Consider the following 21,734-nt stretch of genomic DNA (forward strand, 5'->3'; position numbering starts at 1 on the left):
GTACATTTGGATTTGAAAATATTTGAAATTCGCTGAATAATGTCATATTTGGACAGTTCTGAATAGATCCGAATCTGAATTTGATAGTTCTGATTATCTGTAATAATAATTCCTAATATTCAGAGTCATATTTATTTCTGCAGATTAGAAAGCAAAAGGCTAGGTGTCTGCTTGCTAGAAGAGGTGGAAGTGAAGCCTCTTTCTCAGACATCCTTGACTGATTTCTTGAGGAATGAAACTTGAAGATACTCTGGCACCAAGGGTAGTGGGGACAGAAAATGCAGTGTCTCTTGACTGGGGTTGCCATAGGTTTCCCAAGGGAGGAGCTGGAGTGGGAGGAAAACCTGTTCATAGACTGGCCCAAAGATCAGTGAATGCCTGAGCTAACTGTAAGTTTGGAAAGGGCCTTAATATGCCATAGCTTGCCTAAGGTGAAATGTGCAGAAGGTGTAATATAAAATACATAGGTTGCAATGTAACATTGTAGGCCAGTCACATGACCAGGATCGCAGCCAGCAATTTTTTTTAATTAGTTGTCCGCCGTTTCACTTGTTCTGGAGTAAAATTCCAATATCCATTTTCTTTATGTGAATAGAACTTTTAGTCTTTTAAATGTGCAATATGACCACAAAACCACTCAACATTTCCTTGTATAGTTCTAAGTGTATACAGGTGTGTTCTGTCAACTATGTATTTCTCATAGCTGTGTTTGGTTACTTCCGCCTTATTTTTGTTCTCACGTTTACCAGGCTTTGAAGCAATACAAATTTTCTGCTGTAGGTGATAGACAACCCCAAAACTGTCGACTTATTTTCCTGAGATATTTGTTTATCTCTAGCACAATTTGGGGCTTAAATTACTAGCAAGCAGGTTGAGCCTAGCTTCCTAGTCTACCATTGATATACTTCTCTGCATTTGTACTTTACATTCTGAAACATCAGTCATTTTTATAAGGGAATACATTTTTTACATGGTTCAGGTCCCCCAAAGAAATATTGACTTATATTGTCTGCTGAATCTCTATTTTCCTAGTAGTGTTACTCAGAGACAGCAGAACTTTGGGAACTCAAGACATAGAAATCTTGATTTGCCTTGTCAAAATTCTCTGTTCCAGTACATTGGGATTCGAACCAATCTACCTTGTTTTATAAAAGAGGCTATTACTTTTGATGGATGGTTCCATAGACTCTTAGGCTGTTAGGAGTCCTGATCATCTCTTTAACAGAGATTGTAGAAGACTCTGCAAACTAGTATGCTGCAGCTTGTGATGATTATTTTTTTACATACAGTATGAGAGGCAGCATCCTCTGAGTGCTGATTGCTGGTGGAAATGAGCATAATAGCACTACAGTGTTTGTGTCCTCTATGGAGATTATCTGATTGGCCACTGTGGGAGCAAAATTCTGGACCCCGTACCCACCTTTGATGTGGTCCAGATTTATAGAAGAAATAATTACTGTGTGTAGTTGTTCATTTGCTTAGATATGTCCATTTAAAGTTTAGAATTCAAGCCAGCAATTGATAAGAGCCTTAATTATATCCCATCTGTAGTGTGACATTCCACTTTATTTAATGTGCTACTATACCTGGCTATTAAGGACTGCTTATGTTCTGTTCTTAGTGTGAGCCCGATCTTTTTCCTTTGAAATGGTGCCCCTCTATTTTTTCTGGTTTCTACACATGTTGCTTTTTCTTATATGAGTGTATTTGACAGGCTTTTTTTCCCCTTGTGAGGAAATGTGAACAAGATCAGCATCTTCAGATACAGTGATGGATATCCAGGTGTGATATATCCACTTCTTAGCATGCTACTTCAGTAGTCTTCTTGATTCATCTATCTCGATTCAGGATATTTTGGGTCCACTAAGCACTTTCTCTGTTAACAAAATGGGAATGATTCTTGCAATTCTGCCTTGTACAATTGAAAATAAGCACCTTGAAAGGAGTGGCCTGAGAATGTTTTCCTCTGTTTCCCTCTGCTGATTTAAAACCACAGATGTTTATTAGAAGAAAATACTAAAAAAGAAAACAAGAAAGAAGCTGATTTTCTATGGGTTGGGTATTTGGCTAGTAACTGTAAAAGCAAGCATCTGTGCTGAAAACTGTTGTCATTTATTTTGGATATAAGAATCACTCGCATTTCAGGTTCATTTGCTGAGAACAATAAAAAGTAATCACATTCTTCATCTAATCATTGAAATTGCTCGCAGTTCTTATTGGACTCCTCTTCCAACTCTGGAGAATGTGGGCTAAATCACTTGGAAAAAGAATGCGTTTGGAATAAAGTAAAGCATCTAGAGATGCATAGATCTGCCAGGCCTGCAGATACTGCAGGTAAGAAGACTTGGACAAAAACAGAAAGTAGAGGCAAGACATTTTAAAGCAAAAGATAAACATTGCCTCTTGTTTGTGCAGCTACAACAGGATTTTATTGTTCAACTAGCAGTGAAAAGTGAACTGCGTGGAGAAACATTAAGTAAGATGATAAAGCTCACTAGAAACTGTCTCAGTTCTATACATTATTTCAGTTTAATTTTAAATACATCTTGCCTACTTCTTGGACTTCTCAAAGTACAGTAATTTAAAATAGGTTTAAAATACAATAGGCAGTATCTCATGTAGTATGTCTCTTATGGCTAGCCAGTTGGCATAGGAAGTTGAGTGCTAGATTAGGACTCAGAAGACATGGGTCTGAATCCCTGTTCAACCATGGAAAATGACTGGGGGAGAGGAACTGGTAAAACCACTCCAAATATCTCTTTTACCTTGAAAGACCTGTTAAGGCTGCTATACGTCACTTCCAACTTAAGTCAGTTCATGACATAACATGTCACATTGTGTAATGATATGTCACGACTTATGTTGGAATTGACTTCTGGCAATCATGGCATGATGTTATGTATTATGTTACACGACATGTTGTGTCACGACATAATATGGTGTGACTTGACATAACGTGCCATGTCATGACTCATCATGGTGCATCATGACATATTATGCTACGCCGTGATATATCATGGCAGCCATTTTATGTAATGACATGGCATGTTATATCACACAAGCCATTTTATGTCATAACATGCCATGTTATGTTGCAACAGCCATTTTAGGCCATGGCACCCTGTTATGTCACAACATATATTTTATGTCATGACACACCATTCTATGTTACAAAAGTCATTTTATGTCATGACATGCCATGATATGTCATGACATATCATGATAGGTTATGTTTTGTCAGCTGTGTCATGACACGTTATGATAATGTAGGTTATATGCATCTATATTGTATGACATATATGTATAACCTATAACATCCGTCATGTCATGATCACTATAAGTCAGTTTGAACACGTCAATTCATGACATAACATGTTGTGACATGTCATATTGTGCCATATTATAACATATCATGACATGTCATAACATGCCCTAAGTGATACCACACGGGGGGAAATCCCAGAAGCTGACTCCTTTTTTCATCAGTTAACCACTTCATCAGTTAACCAAACACAAAACAATTGTCAGGACTGTTATTCAACAAGTGTGAACAGAAGACTGCTGCCATCGACATTGTCAGCATTCAGGCTGCCCTTTCCTATGTAGAGCTTGGCATCCTTTTTCCTCCTGGCAATGAGGACCCGATTTAGGCATCCTTCAGTCTTGAGAGACTATGGTAACGTGCTCTGTATGGAAGACTTGGAACAGCGTCTAGTGTGGCTGAGAAGGCCAATTCGAGAGTGACAGTCCCTTCCACACTGAAGACAAATATAATCTGCCCCCTGTCCAGCTCTCTGGTTTTGGGACTGCCTCTTTGCCTCAGCCTGCTGGGCAAGTGTCTCTTCAAAATGGGAGAGGCCATGATGCACCACCTGCCTCGAGGCTGAATGCTCAGATATCAAGGTTTCCCATCTGTAGAGGTCCATTCCTAAGGCCTTCAGATCCCGCTTGCAGATGTCCTTGTATCACAGCTGTGGTCTCTCTCTGGGGCAGCTGAATCATCAGCAAAGAGGAAGTCCCGCATGCATTTCAGCTGGACTTTGGTCTTCTCTCTCAATCTAGAGAGATTAAAGAGCTTTCTATCTGATCTAGTCTGGAGATAGACACCTTCTGTTGTGGTTCCAAAGGCCTGCTTCAGCATGACAGCAAAGAAGATCCCAAACAGGGTCGGCGCAAGGACACAGCCTTGTTTTACTCCGCTTCGGATGTCAAAGGGATCTGATGTTGAGCCATCAAAAACTGCAGTGCCCTTCATTTCCTCATGAAAGAAGCTGATGATGTTAAGGAGTCGAAGTGGACATCCAATCTTGGGAAGTATTTTAAAAAGGCCGTCCCTGCTAACCAAATCAAAGGCCTTTGTGAGATCTACGAAAGCCACAAAGAGTGGCTGTTGTTGTTCCCTGTACATTGTATTTCTCCTGCAACAGTCCGAGGGAGAATACCATCTCTCTATTAGCTTGAAATCCACACTGTGATTCTGGATAGACTCTGTCTGCAAGCACCTGGAGTCTCTTCAGGACAACACATGCAGGCAGCTTCCCTACAATGCTGAGAAGGGAGATGCCACAGTAGTTATTGCAGTCACCCCGTCTCTTTTGTTCTTATACAATGTGGCAATGTTTGCATCCTTCATGTCTGTGGTACTCCACCTTCCCTCCAGCAACGACAAAAGATTTCATACAGCTAAGTGGTGATGGTCTCTTTACAGCACTTCAGCACTTCAGCAGGGATGTTATCCTTCCCAGGTGCCTTGCTGGAGGCGAGGGAATCCAAGGCCACTTTTATTTCTGCTAAAGTTGGTTCGCTGTCCAACTCTTCCAAGACAGGCAGGCACTCAATGTTATTTAGTGCCTCTTCGGTTACTACATTCTCTCTGGAATATAGCTCAGAGTAGTGCTGCATCCAGCGTTCCATCTGCTGTACTTGGTCCTGGATGATCACATCTGTAGCAGACTTCAAGGAAGCAGATTTCTTTTGTATTGGACCTAAAGCCTGCTTGATACCATCATACATTCCCTTGATGTTACCTGTGTCCACTGCTATCTGTATCTGAGAGCAGAGCTGAAGCCAATAATTGTTGGAACATCTCCTGGCAGCCTGTTGGACTTTGCTATGAACAAGTTGAAGAATCTGCAAGTTGTACTCACTAGGACAGTCTTTGTATGCTGCTAGAGCTCTCCTCTTATCCTCGATGGCTGGCATCAACTCCTCCGAATGGGCTTCAAACCAGTCTGCCGTCTTTTTGGTCTTCTTACCAAATGTGGATAGGGTGGTGTTATAAACAATGCTCTTGAAATGTTCCCATCATTCAGGTGCATTTGCATCAGCCACGCCTGGAAGAGTTTCCTCAAACACTTGGGCAAATTCCTCCACTTTTCTCTGATCGTGAGTCTTGCTGATGTCAGTACGTGGTCTTCCTTCCTTTTTTGTGTGATACAATCTCTTTGTTTACAGTTTTACTCTACTACACACCAGAGAGTGATCAGTATCACAATCAGCCCTCTGGTAACTGCGTGTGGTCATAATACTAGAAAGGCTAGAACATCTAGTGAGGATCAAATAGAGCTGGTACCAATGCTTTGATCTTGGATGTCTCCAGGAAACTCTGTGTTGAAGCTTTGTATTAAAGAACGTGTTGCTGACACATGGACCATAATAACAGCAAAAGTCCAGCAAGCTTTGGCCATTTTCGTTCATCTTCCCAATACCAAAATGGCCTAGACAAGTGGGCCAAGAATTGTGATCAGCACCAACTCTTGTGTTATAGTCTCCAAAAATGAACAGTTGCTCTCTCTCTCATTTTTTTTTATAGTAGTTGCCAGTACATCATAGAATTTGTCTTTGACTTCTGTTGTGGACGACAGTGTTGATGCATATGCACTAATGAGGGTGACCGGTCCCACTGATGAATGGAGCTGCAGAGACAGGATTCTCTCCCTCCCCACAGTAGGTGGTACAATGGATCTCAGCAGAGTATTTCTGACCGCAAAGCCAACACCATGTTCCCTGGTCTCATTCAATGGTTTTCCCTGCCAGAAGAATGAGAAGTGTTTTTCTTTGACAGATCCCATGTGGGGCAATCTCAACTCTTGCAGGGCAACAATGTCCATCTGCAGTCTACTCAGTTCCATATTGATGACAGCTGTCTTTTGCACGTCATCTATTTCCTGCAGGTCATCAGAAAAGCCAGAGGTCATTGTCCGAACATTCCAGGCACCCAACTTTAGGGCAGAAGTTTTCTTATGATTGTTGCATGGTGCATGTTTATTGATCTGCTTGTTGACTTTCACCCTAAACCCCATGCACCCCATGAGGTTAACAGATCTTGGTGAGGTAGCACCTTATTGGCTAGGGTCTGCCCACCTTAAGGTGGGCGGTAGCTACTTAGTGAGGTGCAATGACCTCTCCCACTGTCGGAAGTAGCCCCTGGCGTCATGCTCTACACCAGTCGAGCAAAGACTTATAACCGGTAGCTGCTACTTCCCATGTTGTTTCAATGCTGAATGTGAAGCTGGACTGTCTTCTCCAGAGCACAAAGCCTGGGTAAAATAATATGGAGGATAGGCTGTTACCCAAGCAGCAAATCCCCCCTCACCATGTCACTGAAATAGTCCAATAGAAAGGCAAGGGTCAATGCAACTGGTTCCAGTGACGTCGCAGGAGTTGCCAGAATGACACGAACTTTCTCTGGGACTCCAGCTCCAGATTTTGCCTCCATGATATTGTGCAGCAATATTGGGCCATTTCCTGGATTTTTGAATCATGGGTACAGAAGCACAGTATCCCACATTCATAAACCGGAGCTGTTTGAAAAATTGAATTATAACTCATATGTCTGAAGAAGGGGACAGTGTTTCGCAAATATAGCAGTTATTCTTTAAAGTGCCACAATGTCCTCTCTCTTATTTTGCTTTTGTTTTGTTTTGTGTTTATTTGCTCAATCAGACACACCAATCCAGACCCCATTTTTAAAATGTATGAAGAGTAATTTTGCATGAGGAGCTTTTATCTGCTCTGCCTCATAATAGGATAGTTTGCAAAAATGTTGCATTTTAGAGACCTTTTCAAACATCCGTTCCAAACTCCCACCTGCACCTTATATTATCACACTGTTATTACATTTTAGCCACAAGGTGCTCTCCATTGAGCAAGTAATGCTTTATGGATGATGCCTTGATGATGTCCAGAACTTGGAATTATTTCCAGAATTTCAAATAACTTTCTAAGTGCTGCTGTCCCACCCCATTATGAAACCTACATGAAAAAGAAATGAAATCTTTTGTTTAAAAAGCTATTCTTAAATCCAGGACAATAACCTTAAGGAAATTAAAGAGGAGTCATGGCTGTTACCAAGATTTACATCTAGTGTAGTAACTTGCTATCACTGTTTCAACAGTTGGCCACCTTAAATCCCAAAAATTCATTATCCAACATCTGTTTTCAGAGCCCTTTGCAATATCAAAAGGGTGACCATGCCATAATTTCCATCACAGTAATATATTAAATTTTCCACATCAGCACTTGCTGTTAAATATAGCTAGCCATTCGAATCACAGAGCTATACAGAAGTCGGAGATAAAATGAAACAAAATAGCAGGTTCTTTTATAAAGCTGTTAAGTTAGCATACCAGTTATCACCCAGGCCTGACAGAGATTTTATTTATTCATGAATAAAGGACTTTTGCTGGTGGTTTTAAAAAATTCATTCCTTTTGCTTTCTTTCTTTTTTTCTGGAAATATCACATTTGTCTCATTTGTCCAAGTATTACTCCTTGGATTCTCCCCTCCTTAATGTGTTCAGAAGGGCAAGCCTATGCTGTAGTTAGCACATCATGAGTAGAGGAAAACAGATAACGTTTCAGTCACAGAGTGTCATGCCCGAGCAGCTCAGAACACAAATTAAGGTGGTGTTTAATTCCTGATTACCAACTGCAAAATAAAACAAGCTAATTTGCTAGCTACAGGAGGTCTAAAAACCTGTGGGGTTGCAATGTGAGAGCTTTTAGCACTTAAGGAATTTCTGCTGCTTCTGTTGAACTGGCTGTAACACTCTACGTGGGGCTGCCTTTGAACAAGTGAAAAATGCTGCAGCCAAACTGCTGACCAGGACGAGATACAGGGAGCACACTACGTCCTATTACAATAACTTCACTGGCTGCCAGTCCATTTCCAAGCCCGATTCAAAGTGTTGAATATAATTTTTAAAGCCGTGTATGACCTGGGCCCAGGCTAGCTGAAAGACCATGTCCTGCCCTATAAGCCTACCTGAGCTTGAAGATCTCTAAGAGAGGCCCTTTCCCCTATCCTACCTTTAATGGCAGGCTGGGTAAGGACATTAGAGATAGCCTTTTCGGTGGCCACTCTCAAATTATGGAACCCCTTGCCTAGGAAGGCTTGGCTGGCCACCTCCCTGCGGTCCTCGAGACGGCACATTAGAAAGCAAGGATTTACATACACATGTAGGGGTGCTACAGAGGACTAAATTTAATACTGTATTTTGTTTTGAATGTCAGCGTGCTCAAAATTGCTGCTAAATAGGATGGGCATACTCATGACACAGGCAAACTCATTTTTTTGTCTTCTTTTCTTCACCTTCTTAAGGCAACCGAGGAATTCTGGTTTTCTGAAGGATGGGTGAAAATTCTCATCAGGAGGGTGATTCAGGACATAGATCTCTGCACATCAGTGATGAGGCTGATGTTGAATTGGATTGTGGTACAAAACCAACAGAAATTTGTAGTAGAAATAATGTGTCCATCAGTTATGACAGTTAGCCTAAACAAGGTAGGGTTGCCAGCACAGGCCCCTGAAGCTCCCAAATACCATGTTATTACTTTAAAAAAATCTTCTCTTGTCACTTTGGGGATGTGGGACAATTTTGCTAGGCAGTTTCACCATATTGAAAACCCTTGTTTTGTTCTTCTTCTTTTATTTTGCTTTGGCACGCTAAACTTGTTCTCTGAGCAACTAGACACCCACATCGTAAGTATTTTAGCAGGATTATTGTCACACCGTGTTCCTTGCTGGCACATGACCCTTGACAAAGAGACTGTTGTGTAGATCGATGCCATTCTGGCTATAATTAGAGATGAAGAGGATTTTGTTTTTGACAGTATCATATTTTCTTTATGGAGGAGTTCGCAACCCATGTCCTCCATGCAAGAATGCAAGGTCCTTAATGGCAAGCCCGCAGGAGTATCCTTCACTTCCCCATAGATCTCTTGCAAATTTCATAGAGATCACTCTAACCCCCCCCCCCACTGTTGCTAAGAATAACAAAGACTGATTTGGGTCAGAATTGCTGAAGGAAAAGATGGAGAGGGGGGAAAAAGATCACTGTACTGTGTACATGAGGTCACATTGACATAGATCGTCATCATCCATCGTCATCATCTCAGAACTGCAGAGCTGGAAGGGACTCTATGGGTCATCAAGTCCAGCCCCTGTCAGGGAGGCCCAGTGGGGGGAATTGAACTCCCAACCTCTGGCTCCACAGCCACAGACCTAAACCACTGAGCTATCCAGTATCCCAAGCCACCATCAGATGCAGCCCTTGGAGGCAAATGTTTCTGCACTCCCGCCGAGAGATCGACAATGATGTACTGTAGTATAGAATCATAGAATAAAGTTAGAAGGGGCCTATGAGGCCATGGAGTCTAATCCCCTGCTCAGCGCAGGAATACAAATGAAGGGATATCTGCCAGGTGGTTGTCTAAATTCCTCTTGAAGGCCCCCAGTGTGGGAGCAGTCACCACCCCTCGAGGTAATTGGTTCCATTGCCGTACTGCTCTGAAAGTTTCTCCTGATATTTATTTATTTATTTATTTATTTATTTATTTATTTATTTATTTATGTATTTATTTATACCCCACCTATCTGGACCACCAGACCACTCTAGGCGGCTATTGATATTCAACCAGAATCTGGCTTCCTGTAACTTGAGCCCGTTGTTGCATGTACTGCACTTTGGGATGACGTAGAGTAGATCCTGCCCCTCCTCTGCATGACAGCCTTTCTAGTATTTAAAAAGTGGCATAACATCTCCTCTCTGTCTCCATTTCTCAAGGTGAAACATGCCTAATTTTTTCACTCTTTCCTCATAAGGCGTGGTTTCCAGCCCCCTGATCAACCTTGTTGGCCTCCTCTGAACTCGTTCCAATTTGTGGGCAACCTTCTTGAAGTGCGGTGCTCAGAACTGGACACAATACTCAAAGTGAGGCCTAACCAGTGATGAATAGAGAGGAACTAGTACCTCACAGTATTTGGAGAATATACTTCAGTTAATGCAGTCTAAAATAGCATTTGCCTTTTTTGTAGCCACATCACACTGTTGGCTCATATTGAGCTTGTGATCTACAACAACTCCAAGATCCTTCTTGCTCATTGTATTGCTGAGCCAGGTATCCCCCATCTTGTAACTGTGTATTTGGTTTCTTTTTCCTAGGTGCAGTACTTTGCACTTCTCCTTGAACTTCACTGTCTTGTTTTCAGCCCAGTGTTCAAGCCTATCTAGATTGTTTTGAATTTTCTTTCTGTCTTCCAGGGTGTTAGCTATTCCACCTAATTTTGTGTCTTCCACAAATTAGCAATCCTTGTATCCCCTGATCCAGGTCATTAATTAAAATTTTGAAGAGCACTGTGTCCAGGACTGAGCTTTGGGGTACCCCATTTGTTACCTCCTCCCAGTTGGAGAAGGAGTCATTAATCGTCACCCTCTGAGTATGATTCTATAGCCAACTGTGTATTCACCTGACAGTTTTTCCATCCAGCCCACACCTAGTTAACTTGCTGATCAGAATATCATGGGTAACTCTGTCAAAAGCTTTGCTGAAGTTGAGATATACTGCATTCCCTCTGTCTACCAGGGAGGTTACCCGATCAAAAAATGAGATCACGTTAGTCTGGCAGGATTTTTTTTCTTGACAAATCTATGTTGGCTTCTAGTACATTCAATTAAATTACCAACTCAGTTAGACATTTGCTTAAGGTAAGTGGGCAGTTTAATTTAGTGTCTATAATCTTGAGTCATTTCACCAGCAGAAGGAAAATGGCATAACTTGCAATGACAGTTTCCTCAAATTAATGAATTTCTGCATTGATTCTTCATCATGCACCACGCTACCCAACTTGCCCACAAATAAACGATGATGATGATGATGGTTTAATGAGGAATCCAAACGGGGACTTGTTAATTAGCAGCAATTTGCTACTGAAAATTACTCTTTCCTTTCTGCCAGCTTAATTTTAAAAAAGTAGTTGTCTTAACATTGAAGGGCTTTTCTGAATTTCATGCATCTGTTTCCTTCTCTTCAAACCCCAAAGGAGGGGCAAGGAGGAACAGAGTAAATTCATGGATGTTTTTTTTTCCAGCTTCATTCTGGTAAGGCTTTTAGTGTAGTAGCTATACTCCTGCATGGTTGCTGCAATTCAGTTTGGAGGATGATTTGGTATTTCAGATCAGATCTTAATTCAATTTGGAGTGATATCCAGCCCAACCAGTATGATCCAGGCCCTAAATCCAGATGAATTCAGAAATTTGGATCACCAGACCTCCCATGGACTTGCATTGGAAAACCAAAATAGTTATAACTTTTTCATTTTTTTCACTCATATATATAAACTGGAGACCCCATAGAACTTTCAAAAAAGGAACAAACTGGGCATTTTTCATCTACTTAGCTTCCCAGCTTACTGACTAGACATCTTCAAAGTTTGCTTTTAAACGCCATCAAATTTAATTTTTGAAAGCACTTACAGAAAGCTACTGTTGTATGACCAAGGCCCTTCAGTATAACTCTACTTCCCCTTAACCCACAAAAGATTACATGAAATGCCTTTCCCCCCTAAGTGTGCAGTTTTGGTGCAATCCCAGTGAAGTATTCATGGGGCGTTTTGTAGAACAATTTAAAGCAAACCATCAGGTATTTACAGTTTGTGATTCAATTAGCTGAATTCAGGTCATCTGTTTTGCCAGCAACAATTCCTATTTCCAATTATTGTTGCCCCACAAATGCTATAAAACTACAAGAAGCTAAGAAGTTGCCCCCCAAGGCAGATGTGCTGTATTTAGCTGGGTGGATCACACAGCTTGCATTTTAAAAATTGCTTTATCCCTATTTCAAGAGTCACTCCATTTATAAAAGTAATAGGAAAGAAAAGACAATAGGGTACTTAAAAAAAGAGGGGCTGTTATGTATCAGAGAGGATATGTTGAAGTTGAACTATTTCATTTTTATAATTACAAACATTTATCATATGTGCTCTTTCTGGCAAGTAATGAATCTTCTAAAGCTAAATTCTGTAATTTTAGATTAGAAAGACCATTTCAGACTTCTCCATTAATCGGGAAGGCAACATTAAATGAATCTTTCCTAGCTATTACACGAGCAGTGCTAGAAATTATCCTCTGCAGTCTGATTTGGAAAAAGCCTGAATCCTGAAATCCTGAACTGCAGGCTTCTCTCCAAAGTAAATAAAGTTAAAGTGGAACTATGCGTGCTTTGGAAACATTTTATATCCCCAAATAGCCTTTTTAAGGCTTCTTTTCTGCAAAATCATTGAGGAGATGCATCCATCAAATGTGGAGGCTAGACTTGTCCTTGTGAGAATAAATCATGTTGATTGGTTGAAGTCCAAAACCCTTTTATGTTTTGTTTTGGATTTGTGTGTGTGTGAGAGAGAGACAGAGAGTGGGAGAGAGTCATCGTTCATTATTTAAAACCTTTACATTGCTTTTCAGTCATTTGCCCCAGCTTTCTAGTTCTAGCAATGAACCTTTCTGAAACTTTGCACAGGTTATATCTGTAATATGGGCCACTTTCACAAAAAACAACCTTGCCCAAAAACATAAAGATGGGGAAGGGGAGTCACTGTTGTCTTCCAGTGACAGTCCGGAGAACATTGTCATGTTCCCAGATCTTGTCTTGGGTTGAGGACCCAAAGCTATTTGAACATAGCGGTCCCCAAATCAGCCCAAGCTCAGTTGGGCTGTTTTCCAAATTGCTGATCGAGGAATCTGAACCGACTCTCATGGTCCGCGCACACTTCTGTTAGAAAGGATGCCTGCCCGTGCCTTTTAAAAGGCATTACACGGATGTGGATGTAGCACCCCTCATTCTCCAAATAAGAAAGAGATTGCAAGTCAGGTGAAACAACGTTACAGGAATAGCCATGAAATGTGTGAGGACACCATAGAATTTGGCCTGGTCCATTGCAAGCTGGATTGAACGTGTGAGCTCAAAGGCAAATCTATTCGCTTGAATCCTCAAAAGTGATCAGTCATGGGTGGTCCAGCTTAATTATTCCAATATAGTTAATTGACTTGGCAGGAAGAGTCGGAAGACAAGGACAATTGAGAGCAGTATGGTTGCAGAGCATTTCTTACTACCTGATTTCCTTCTGTGGCTTCTCCCCAGATCTACCTATTCTGATATAAAATATGTGGTCTCTGTTCATTTTGTGTATACAGGAAAACGTATACATCTAAATGACAAATACAGTAGTCTGAAAGTATGTTGGTGTGAGGTCCATATAAAGCTTAAAACATATGTCAGAATAAATCTATTTGTGTTTAAGATGTCACCCAACTCTTTGTTTACAGAGAAGGATGCTCTGTTCCTAACCCCAGTTCTGCTGTATAACAGAGGCAGGTGGCAAACAGTTCAAATGTAATGCCCATGCCAGTGCCATAACAACCTCAGAGTGCATAGTCGTGTAGAGGTATGCCAGCAAAGCACTTCATTTGACTGGACGGGGTTTTAAAAATTTATCCACTGCCTTTCAGTACCAAGGCTCTCAAAGGTACTCCTGCACAATCTAAATCAAGATGATATTTCTAATATATTTACACAGAAATGTAGCCTAGAGACTACCTTACATTTTGCAATTATCGTATGAAAAGTAGGGCAGGAACTTCCATGGGAGAATCCTCTTACACCTAACAGTAGTTCTGTAGCCTTTTGTTTCTAAAATGGACCCAGTTATTTCATAGCCAGAAATACTCACCATTTGTGAAGGGAGCTGGATGTGGATTCCTTCTGTAACATTCCAAAGCCTTCCACTGATGTGCCTGTATTCAGCTCTTACTCCAAATGTTCGTGGAGCATCCAAATACATTATTACAAATTTAGTTTTTTGTCTTTCCTAACAGATATGTATAAAATTAGTTTTAAAGAGCTTTTAGCTGTTAAATTCTGCCCCATTATTGAAAGTTTTGCTCATTTTCCTGCTCTTTTGTCGATGTTCTGCACAGCAATTGTTTAGCTTTGTTGTGTTATAAACTGCATGAAAACTGTTGGTTGTGAATAGCAATGTACGAATCTAGTTTATCACAAAGATTTCGCAACAATGAGGACTCTGAAATGTGTAGTTTCCCTGTATTCATAGTCCAGCATAGGGGAAAGGAAATGATCCTGCCCCTTATCCAGCTGAATCTTTTTGAGATTTGAAAATGCACATGTATGCTGTCCATCTCTAGTACACAAATATAATGTGAAAGGGCAATATTGCTTCATATTGAAAGCAATACAGTGTAGATGCACAACATCTGCATCGATGAGTGCCTTAAAATGTAGATGTTGTTTCTTCACAGTACATAGAATGGGAGTCATCACTGAATGAACACTCCAACACAATTGGAGCTAGGTTGCAGCATGTGTGCATGCATATCGAAGCAGAAGCTCTGGTGTGAACCTATCTACCTGCCCAGAACGTTTTAAATTGGCAGGATGACAGATTTACATAAATTCCAGCTACACTTTCTAATTGAAGAAAGGAAGAAAGCGGCCAAGCAAGAGAAAGGAAGAGTCTTGATGCTACAGCATTAAGACAATGAACTTTTTTAAGCATGTGATTTATGTGCAATCAGGGCAACTTTCCATTTGGAAAGTGAAAATCATACATATGCATAAGTGGAAAGTTAAATTTAAGGCTCTACTTAACATCCTGCTCATCATGCACACTTTTGGTTGTCTAAAAGGAACTTAGAAACAACAGTGCTAAAGCCCACACTGTGCATGGCTGCTCATATGTGTAACTTAGAAAAAGACAAAAAGTACACAGGGAGAAATGCTCTGGCATAAATATAGGTCTCTCTGCGTGCCATGAACATAAGAGCCAGGAGGAACTGCCTAGATATCCCTCTAGTCCTTATACAGGGTAGCTATTCAATCTAAAAGGATATTTGGAGTTGTGAACATTTGAAAGCATCTTTAACTGTTAAACGGTCCCTTGTCTTTCTTGACACAACTGCCTTCCACCCAACATACAGAGGCTGGCCCTACCATTAGGCAGAGTAAGACAGCCACCTTAGATAGCAGATTTGTGAGATGTTGTAAAAGCTCAGCAAGTTGTTAGTGAGTCCATTTGTCATTATTGCAGTTTTACTGTCAGGGATGGGGGAAGGTGCTGGTGCGATTTTTGGCCTCAAGGTCTCAGAATAATTTGTCTTGAATAAAATGCACCCTAACATATCTTAGGTTGCCCCTGCTAACCTGAAACTAAGCCACTCTGCTGAAACTTGTTTTGATACCTTCAGTAAACTTGAGTGGTTTCATGGTTATGTGTGAATGGAAGATAGGGTTGAACTAATTGTTGCATAGATTGAAGTTTTTCCACTCTGTAGGTTAAATATTTCAGTAAATAATATTACCTGCTGCAGTCCTAAAGCCAGTAGTTCTCTCAGGTAATAGCCACATGATGAATGGACTTCCTTTGCATGCTGTGAAAAACAAATGACTTTGCAAAACTGAATTTCACTTTCACGTTTCAAATGATAAGAGAATCGATTCAACTGGGCTATGTAATGAAAAGTCTGTAGGAATGCATCATCATTTACCTGCTTTTTTCTTGGCATACCTATTTGTAGTCATTTCTTTCATTCTGAAGATCAATATGGCCATTCGAAGTCACTATGGCTGCGATAAGTTAAAATTCCATAAGCTGTGACTTAAATAGCTACATAAGATTTGGAGTATAAAACACTAGATACTGAGATCTTTGTGGTTCAAACTTATTAATCAGCTGTTCTGGTCCCTTTGAGACCGCTGAGGCTTGCATACAAGCAGATCCACGCATTTAGTCCCAGTGGCCTGTGTTCTTAGCTCTCTCCAGAAGACTGTTACACTGATGTTGGCCAGAATCCTATTCTTCTGTTTTGCTTGTACAGTGCTTTGTTGAGCAAGCGCTGGGCCTCTTCCACAGCTTGAACAAAGAGGTACCTGGTAAACCTCATTGAAAACAACAGGAGTGATCTCTGGTTTGTGCAACAGCAAGCTAGAGATCACAAATAGGTCTTGTTGACACTTCACACAAAGTGCAAGAGGATTCCAACAACTGCTGTAAGATTTCTAGATGAAACACAAGCTCTCCAAAACTACATTTATAATATATAACGCTACATATCTTTCCCATTTTGCCCATCTGCTTGGTTGGCACCATGGTGACTTGTAGCTTGATTTGATTGTCTCCTAGACTGACTATAGGTGCAAGATAGATTAATATGGGCAGCTCATAGAACAAGTCTTCTGCACTTCACCCTATCTGATAGCATTTTTGTGAGACTCTCCAACCTGTATTCTAAGTCAAGCAGAAGGCAGGCCACCATAGATGATACAAAGCTGTCACAATCACTCAACCATAATCCCTGATCTTCTCAGTCATGGTTGAGTCCCTTAATGCCTTTTTAAAATTAAGATACTTTTAAATGTTTATTCACTTTTAATTATTTAATCATATTTTAATTAATGTACAGGTTAATTGCTTTTTAAATGTATAATTTACTATATTTTTAATTCTGTTCTTTTAATATTGTGAACCACTTTGGGTCCCCTTATCAGGAGAAAGGCAGCCTATAAAACAAACAAACCAGAATAGTACAGTGTGCTACAGGCACATACAGTAACAAGACCAAAGAATATGCACAAAGGCACAGTATGTGATCTCACCCTATGGATTGTACGTCAGATCATAAAAGTATGAAACATACATATATAGACAGAAAATTATTGTCAAACTATTAAGAATGCATAAAATTGATTATTTTTTTAGTTTGCTTTTTTTTTAGTTTGCACTTTGGTTGGAAGATATAGCAGAGCTTGCAAAAGTTACTTTTCTATTCCTCCCAGAATCCTCATGGCACTATACAGCATTCCTGGCACCATTGGCCAAAAAAGTAACTTATTGACATTCTGATGATAAGCTGCAACAACTGAATGACAAAGCACATGTTTTGCAAGTCAGACACCCTCCAGTTAATTCTGTGATATCTCCATAAGAATCTGGGAGCAGCTACTGTATGAAACCCTGGAGAGTCATAGAATCATAAAATAAATGAGTTGGAAGGTACCTATAAGGCCATCAAGTCCAACCCCCTGGTCAATGCAGGAATCCAAATCACAGCAGATAATTGCCCACTTTTCTTTTAAATGCCTCTAGAGTTGGAGTTCTCACCACTTCCCAAGGTAATTGGTTCCATTGTTGTACTGCTCTAACAGTTAAAAATTTTTTCCTGATATTCGGCCAAAATCTGGCTTCCTAAAACTTAAACCCATTATTACGTGTCCTTCACTCTGGGATAATCAAGAACAGCTCCTCCTCCTCCTCTATATAACTATCTTTCAGGTATTTGAAAAGCGCTATCGTATCTCCCCTTAGTCTTTTTTTTCTCAAGACTAAACGTGCCCAGTTCTTTCAGTCATTTCTGAAAGGGCCTGGTCTCCACTTCCCAAATCTTCCTTGTGGCTTTCCTCTGAATTTGTTCCAGTTTGTTGGAGCCCTTCATAAAGTGTGGTGTCCAGAACTGGACACAGTACTTAAGATGAGGCCTAACCAGTGTCGAATAGAGGAAGGACTAGTACTTTATGGGATTGTAAGTCTGTACTTCGTTAATGCATCCTATAATTTCATTTGCCTTTTTTGCAGCCACATCACACCATTGCATTATATTCTGCTTCTGAGCTACAAAAATTCCAAGATGGTTCTCACTTGTAGTATTACTGAACCATGTATTCCCCATCTTGTAACTGTAGATTTGTGTACACATCCCTGTTAAATTTTATTCTGTTATTTCCAGCTCAGTGCTCAAGTCTATCCAGATCTTTTTGTATTTTGTTGCTGTCTTCCAAGGTAATACAGTGGTGCCTCAATTTATAAAATTAATCCATACTGGACCGGTGGCCGTAACTCAAATGTTTCGTAAGTCGAAGCACCATTTCCCATAGGAATGCATTGGAAACCATTTAATCTGTTCCGGCAGAGGACAGAGGGCAGCGGAAGGGGTTTGGATGCCCGGGAAGCCAGCAGCAGGTGTGGAGGTCAGCGGGGACAGGAGGCAGAGGGCAGTGGGGGTGGCTTTGAATTTCCCACCCTTTCCCCCTGCCTTTCATAGGTCGAAGCACCAGCCGCAAGTCGAACCAAAATTTTGTGGTCAGAGCTTTTCGTACCTCAAAATTTTTGTAACTCAAGGCCCTACTGTAGCTATTTCATCCAGTTTTGTGTCATCTGCAAATCTGAGTATCCCCTGCACCCCCTCATCCAGGTTAGTAATAAAAAACTTGAAGAGCACAAGGGCCAGGACTGAGCCTTGAGGTAGATGGACTTAGAATCGAAATAAAATAGAATCAAAAAAATCATCTGTGGCTGGAGCTGAGAAAAGAAGTCTTAGCAGAATGAGTGAGAATTGTGACTGGTGAGAAGAGCACCTTGGCTTTTTAATAGCAACTGCTGACAACCCCAGTGTGAAATGAGAAAAGCCCAGTACATAAAATACATCAAAATGGTGTGTGTGCATGTGTGTGTGTGTGTGTTTGTAGTGAGGGGAGCAGCATAAATTCTACAACCACGTGACATCCTAGTTTAATAAATACAAAGTCTTGGCAAAATACCCTAAGGAGGGAAATGTTTTCAATCTAGTTTACTGTTTGCAGCACAGTACATTTTAATTGTGCCAGAGCAATAACAACACATACCATTATCTAGACCATTTGCAGCCAGAATGAGAAGGTCTTCCAAGTCCTATGTGCCCAGAAATTTCTATTGGCAGCAGGGAGAGAGAGAGACATAAATCCAGACCATGCATGCCTCATTTTGAAGTTAAAATGGTGGCCAAGGGAAATGTGTCAGCTTGCCACAGACAACAATAATCCACATAGAGCTGTAATTTCCCTCTCTGAATATATGCAAAGTCAATCTGTCTGGCAGTGCCAGCCAATGTCGGGGTAGAGTTTGCAGAACAAAGGAAAAGAGAGCAGAAAAGCTCTGCACGGTGTTGAAGAGACCTGGTGTTTGTACCTCTGCAAATGCTATGGTGTTAGTAGTAGAAGGATTTAAGATCTTGTTCACCCAGAAATGCTTGCTCAAGCTTTTTTTTTAAAAGACAAATACATTGATTTAAAATTGTTCCCATTATATCAGTGGTTCCTAACCCAGGGTGCCCAAATGTTCTTGAACTTAAACTCCCAAAGGTCTTCACCAATAGCTGAGCTAGCCAAGATTTCTGGGATTTGTAGTCCGGAACTCCAGAACATCTGGAGACCTAAGGCTGGGATCCGCTGCGTCAGGTGGTATCTTTTAATATATGCATGTGGTAGCTCTTCCCAGATGATTTTGGCAAGGTCATTCATGATGTCATTGGACCTTGGGCATAATTGTAAATAATCATAAAACTGATTGGGCATAATTATACAACTGATCTAATGTGATGATACTGAGTATTTTTAGTGCTTTGTGGGATGCAGAAATTAAGGACTTAAGGAAACTAATCAAACTTATGGATATAATGTAGGTCTCTGAGAGAGCCAGGCAATTTATTAACTGTTTTACAGCACAATCATCATTATGTCTTCTAAGGAGGACATCCTGCTAAGCTCAATATGAATTTATCCCAGGTAACTGTTAGAATTAGAGTCTTAGTATATCTTAAGCAAGGGCTGTGTATTTCTGAGACTAAGGATGTAACATATATTCCCATGTCTTCTGGTCTTGACTGAACAGGATGTCGTGATATATCAGAGTTCCTCATTAAAAAAATATCATCTGCTGTGAGATTTTTTACTCTTGCACAAGAACAAAAAGGCCAGTTTTTTTTTTAACCATCAGGAGCATCAGCAATCAAATTTGCTTTTTGCACATAGAAGCTTGTGTTTTGTGCAAGATACATGAGCATTGCACATGATAACCGATATCCAGCAGGAAGTCATATCTGCAGTAGGCCTATTGAAGTAGTGAGGAATTGGTCAGCCAACACCCTTGTAAATTCCACGGATTCAATGGGCTTACTCCAGTTGTGACCTGGACTGTATGAAATATTTGCAAGAGACCACTAGCACCAGTTAAATACTTAAAATATGAAATCACATGATGTGAAAAGCTAGCACTTTTATTCTCCCTAACTGTCTTCAGTTCCCACTGGCATTCTCATAAATAAGTACTTTTATGCACATTTTCACACCTATGTCTAATGTCCGTGTTTTTTAATTACATTTATTAAAGCACATTGGTGTGCGTTTTTCAAATATACACCACTATATTCATGTGCATTAAAACATTTTTTTAAATCTGAAACTCATCATAGAACATAAATACATATATATATCTGAGGCGAAAAATGGGTATTTCTGTACAGAAAGTAGGTATTTGCATCTAGCAAATTCCTTTCCAGTCCCAAAACAAATCTGGGTATCAGGACTCAGGTAGCTCCTAAGCTTCCTTGATCTGATCTCACTCAGATAAATATGGTCTCAGCCCCATGATAGGTGTCACACTTTTCAGTTCTTCCACATGGGATGGGGAAAGTTTTGTATCTACAGTAAAAGTGCCAAAGTCTATAGGATTGTAGATGCTGCGTTCTTGGTATAACTAAAACTCATAGGCTGTCCTTTAATGTTTTAAGGATACGGGGCAGATATTTTGTCAGCCATAGAATTATGTCAGACTACATTTATGTGCAAGTTTTGATTCTATCACCTCTTTCATAGATGAAACCACCTGTCTCATCTCCCTTTGGTAAATTTATTTGGCCAGAATCCTGTAGAATTTGCACAACAAAATCTGAATCTGCAACCAGTGTGCATGACAGTGTCAGCTGTCAGTCATATGCTTTAACATCCCTTAGTCACATGCTTGGTTGTGCACTCAATCATGTGCCCTGGTTTGCAACAGATGGCAAGAAAATTGCAAAGAACTCCTTATGTGGCCTTATGAGAAAAAAAAATTGGGCCAGTTTCATATGATTTTTTTGGTGGGGAAAAAAAAAACTATTTCTGTTGTAACGGACACCATTACAAACTGCTTAGATTTTTTTGGTCAATGTTAAACAAGTAATTTATAGGGCAGATCATCTCACTGCTGTTCTTTGAACTGATGCCTTATGGGCAGTCATCCATCTTAAGCAGTAGCTTCTGGCATTCATATCTTAGCTGCCACATTTCTCTAGGATATTAAACAGAAGAACATCAATATAACTTGGAGGCACTACAACACAGTATTCCCACCAATAATATATTACTGTACTGGAAGGGATGGCAGAGCTCCAGTATGTTCAAATGGCCTTTCAGAATTCTCCACCATGTTTGGGGGAATAAAGAATGCAGAAAAAATTAATTCTCCAGCAGTTTATTAAGGGTGGAGATCACTTTTAATAAACTGAGAGAGGTTTGTGTGTAACCAGGTGCTAGTAATTCATTTCTTTTTAAAGTAACTATGTTGTGATTTAGTTACATTACGATGCAATTTTGCTG

At 40.3% G+C, this 21,734-nt stretch overlaps 1 protein-coding gene across 21 annotated transcripts in view; it reads left to right on the top strand.

The window, feature by feature from the left end:
- KHDRBS2 (KH RNA binding domain containing, signal transduction associated 2) overlaps positions 1–21,734 on the top strand; it is a 520,773-nt gene that overhangs the window by 284,988 nt on the left and 214,051 nt on the right. The gene's annotated exons all lie outside the window — the stretch shown is intronic.

Source organism: Pogona vitticeps, chromosome 1 (genome assembly GCF_051106095.1).
Source record: "Pogona vitticeps strain Pit_001003342236 chromosome 1, PviZW2.1, whole genome shotgun sequence".
Classification (NCBI taxonomy): domain Eukaryota; kingdom Metazoa; phylum Chordata; class Lepidosauria; order Squamata; family Agamidae; genus Pogona; species Pogona vitticeps.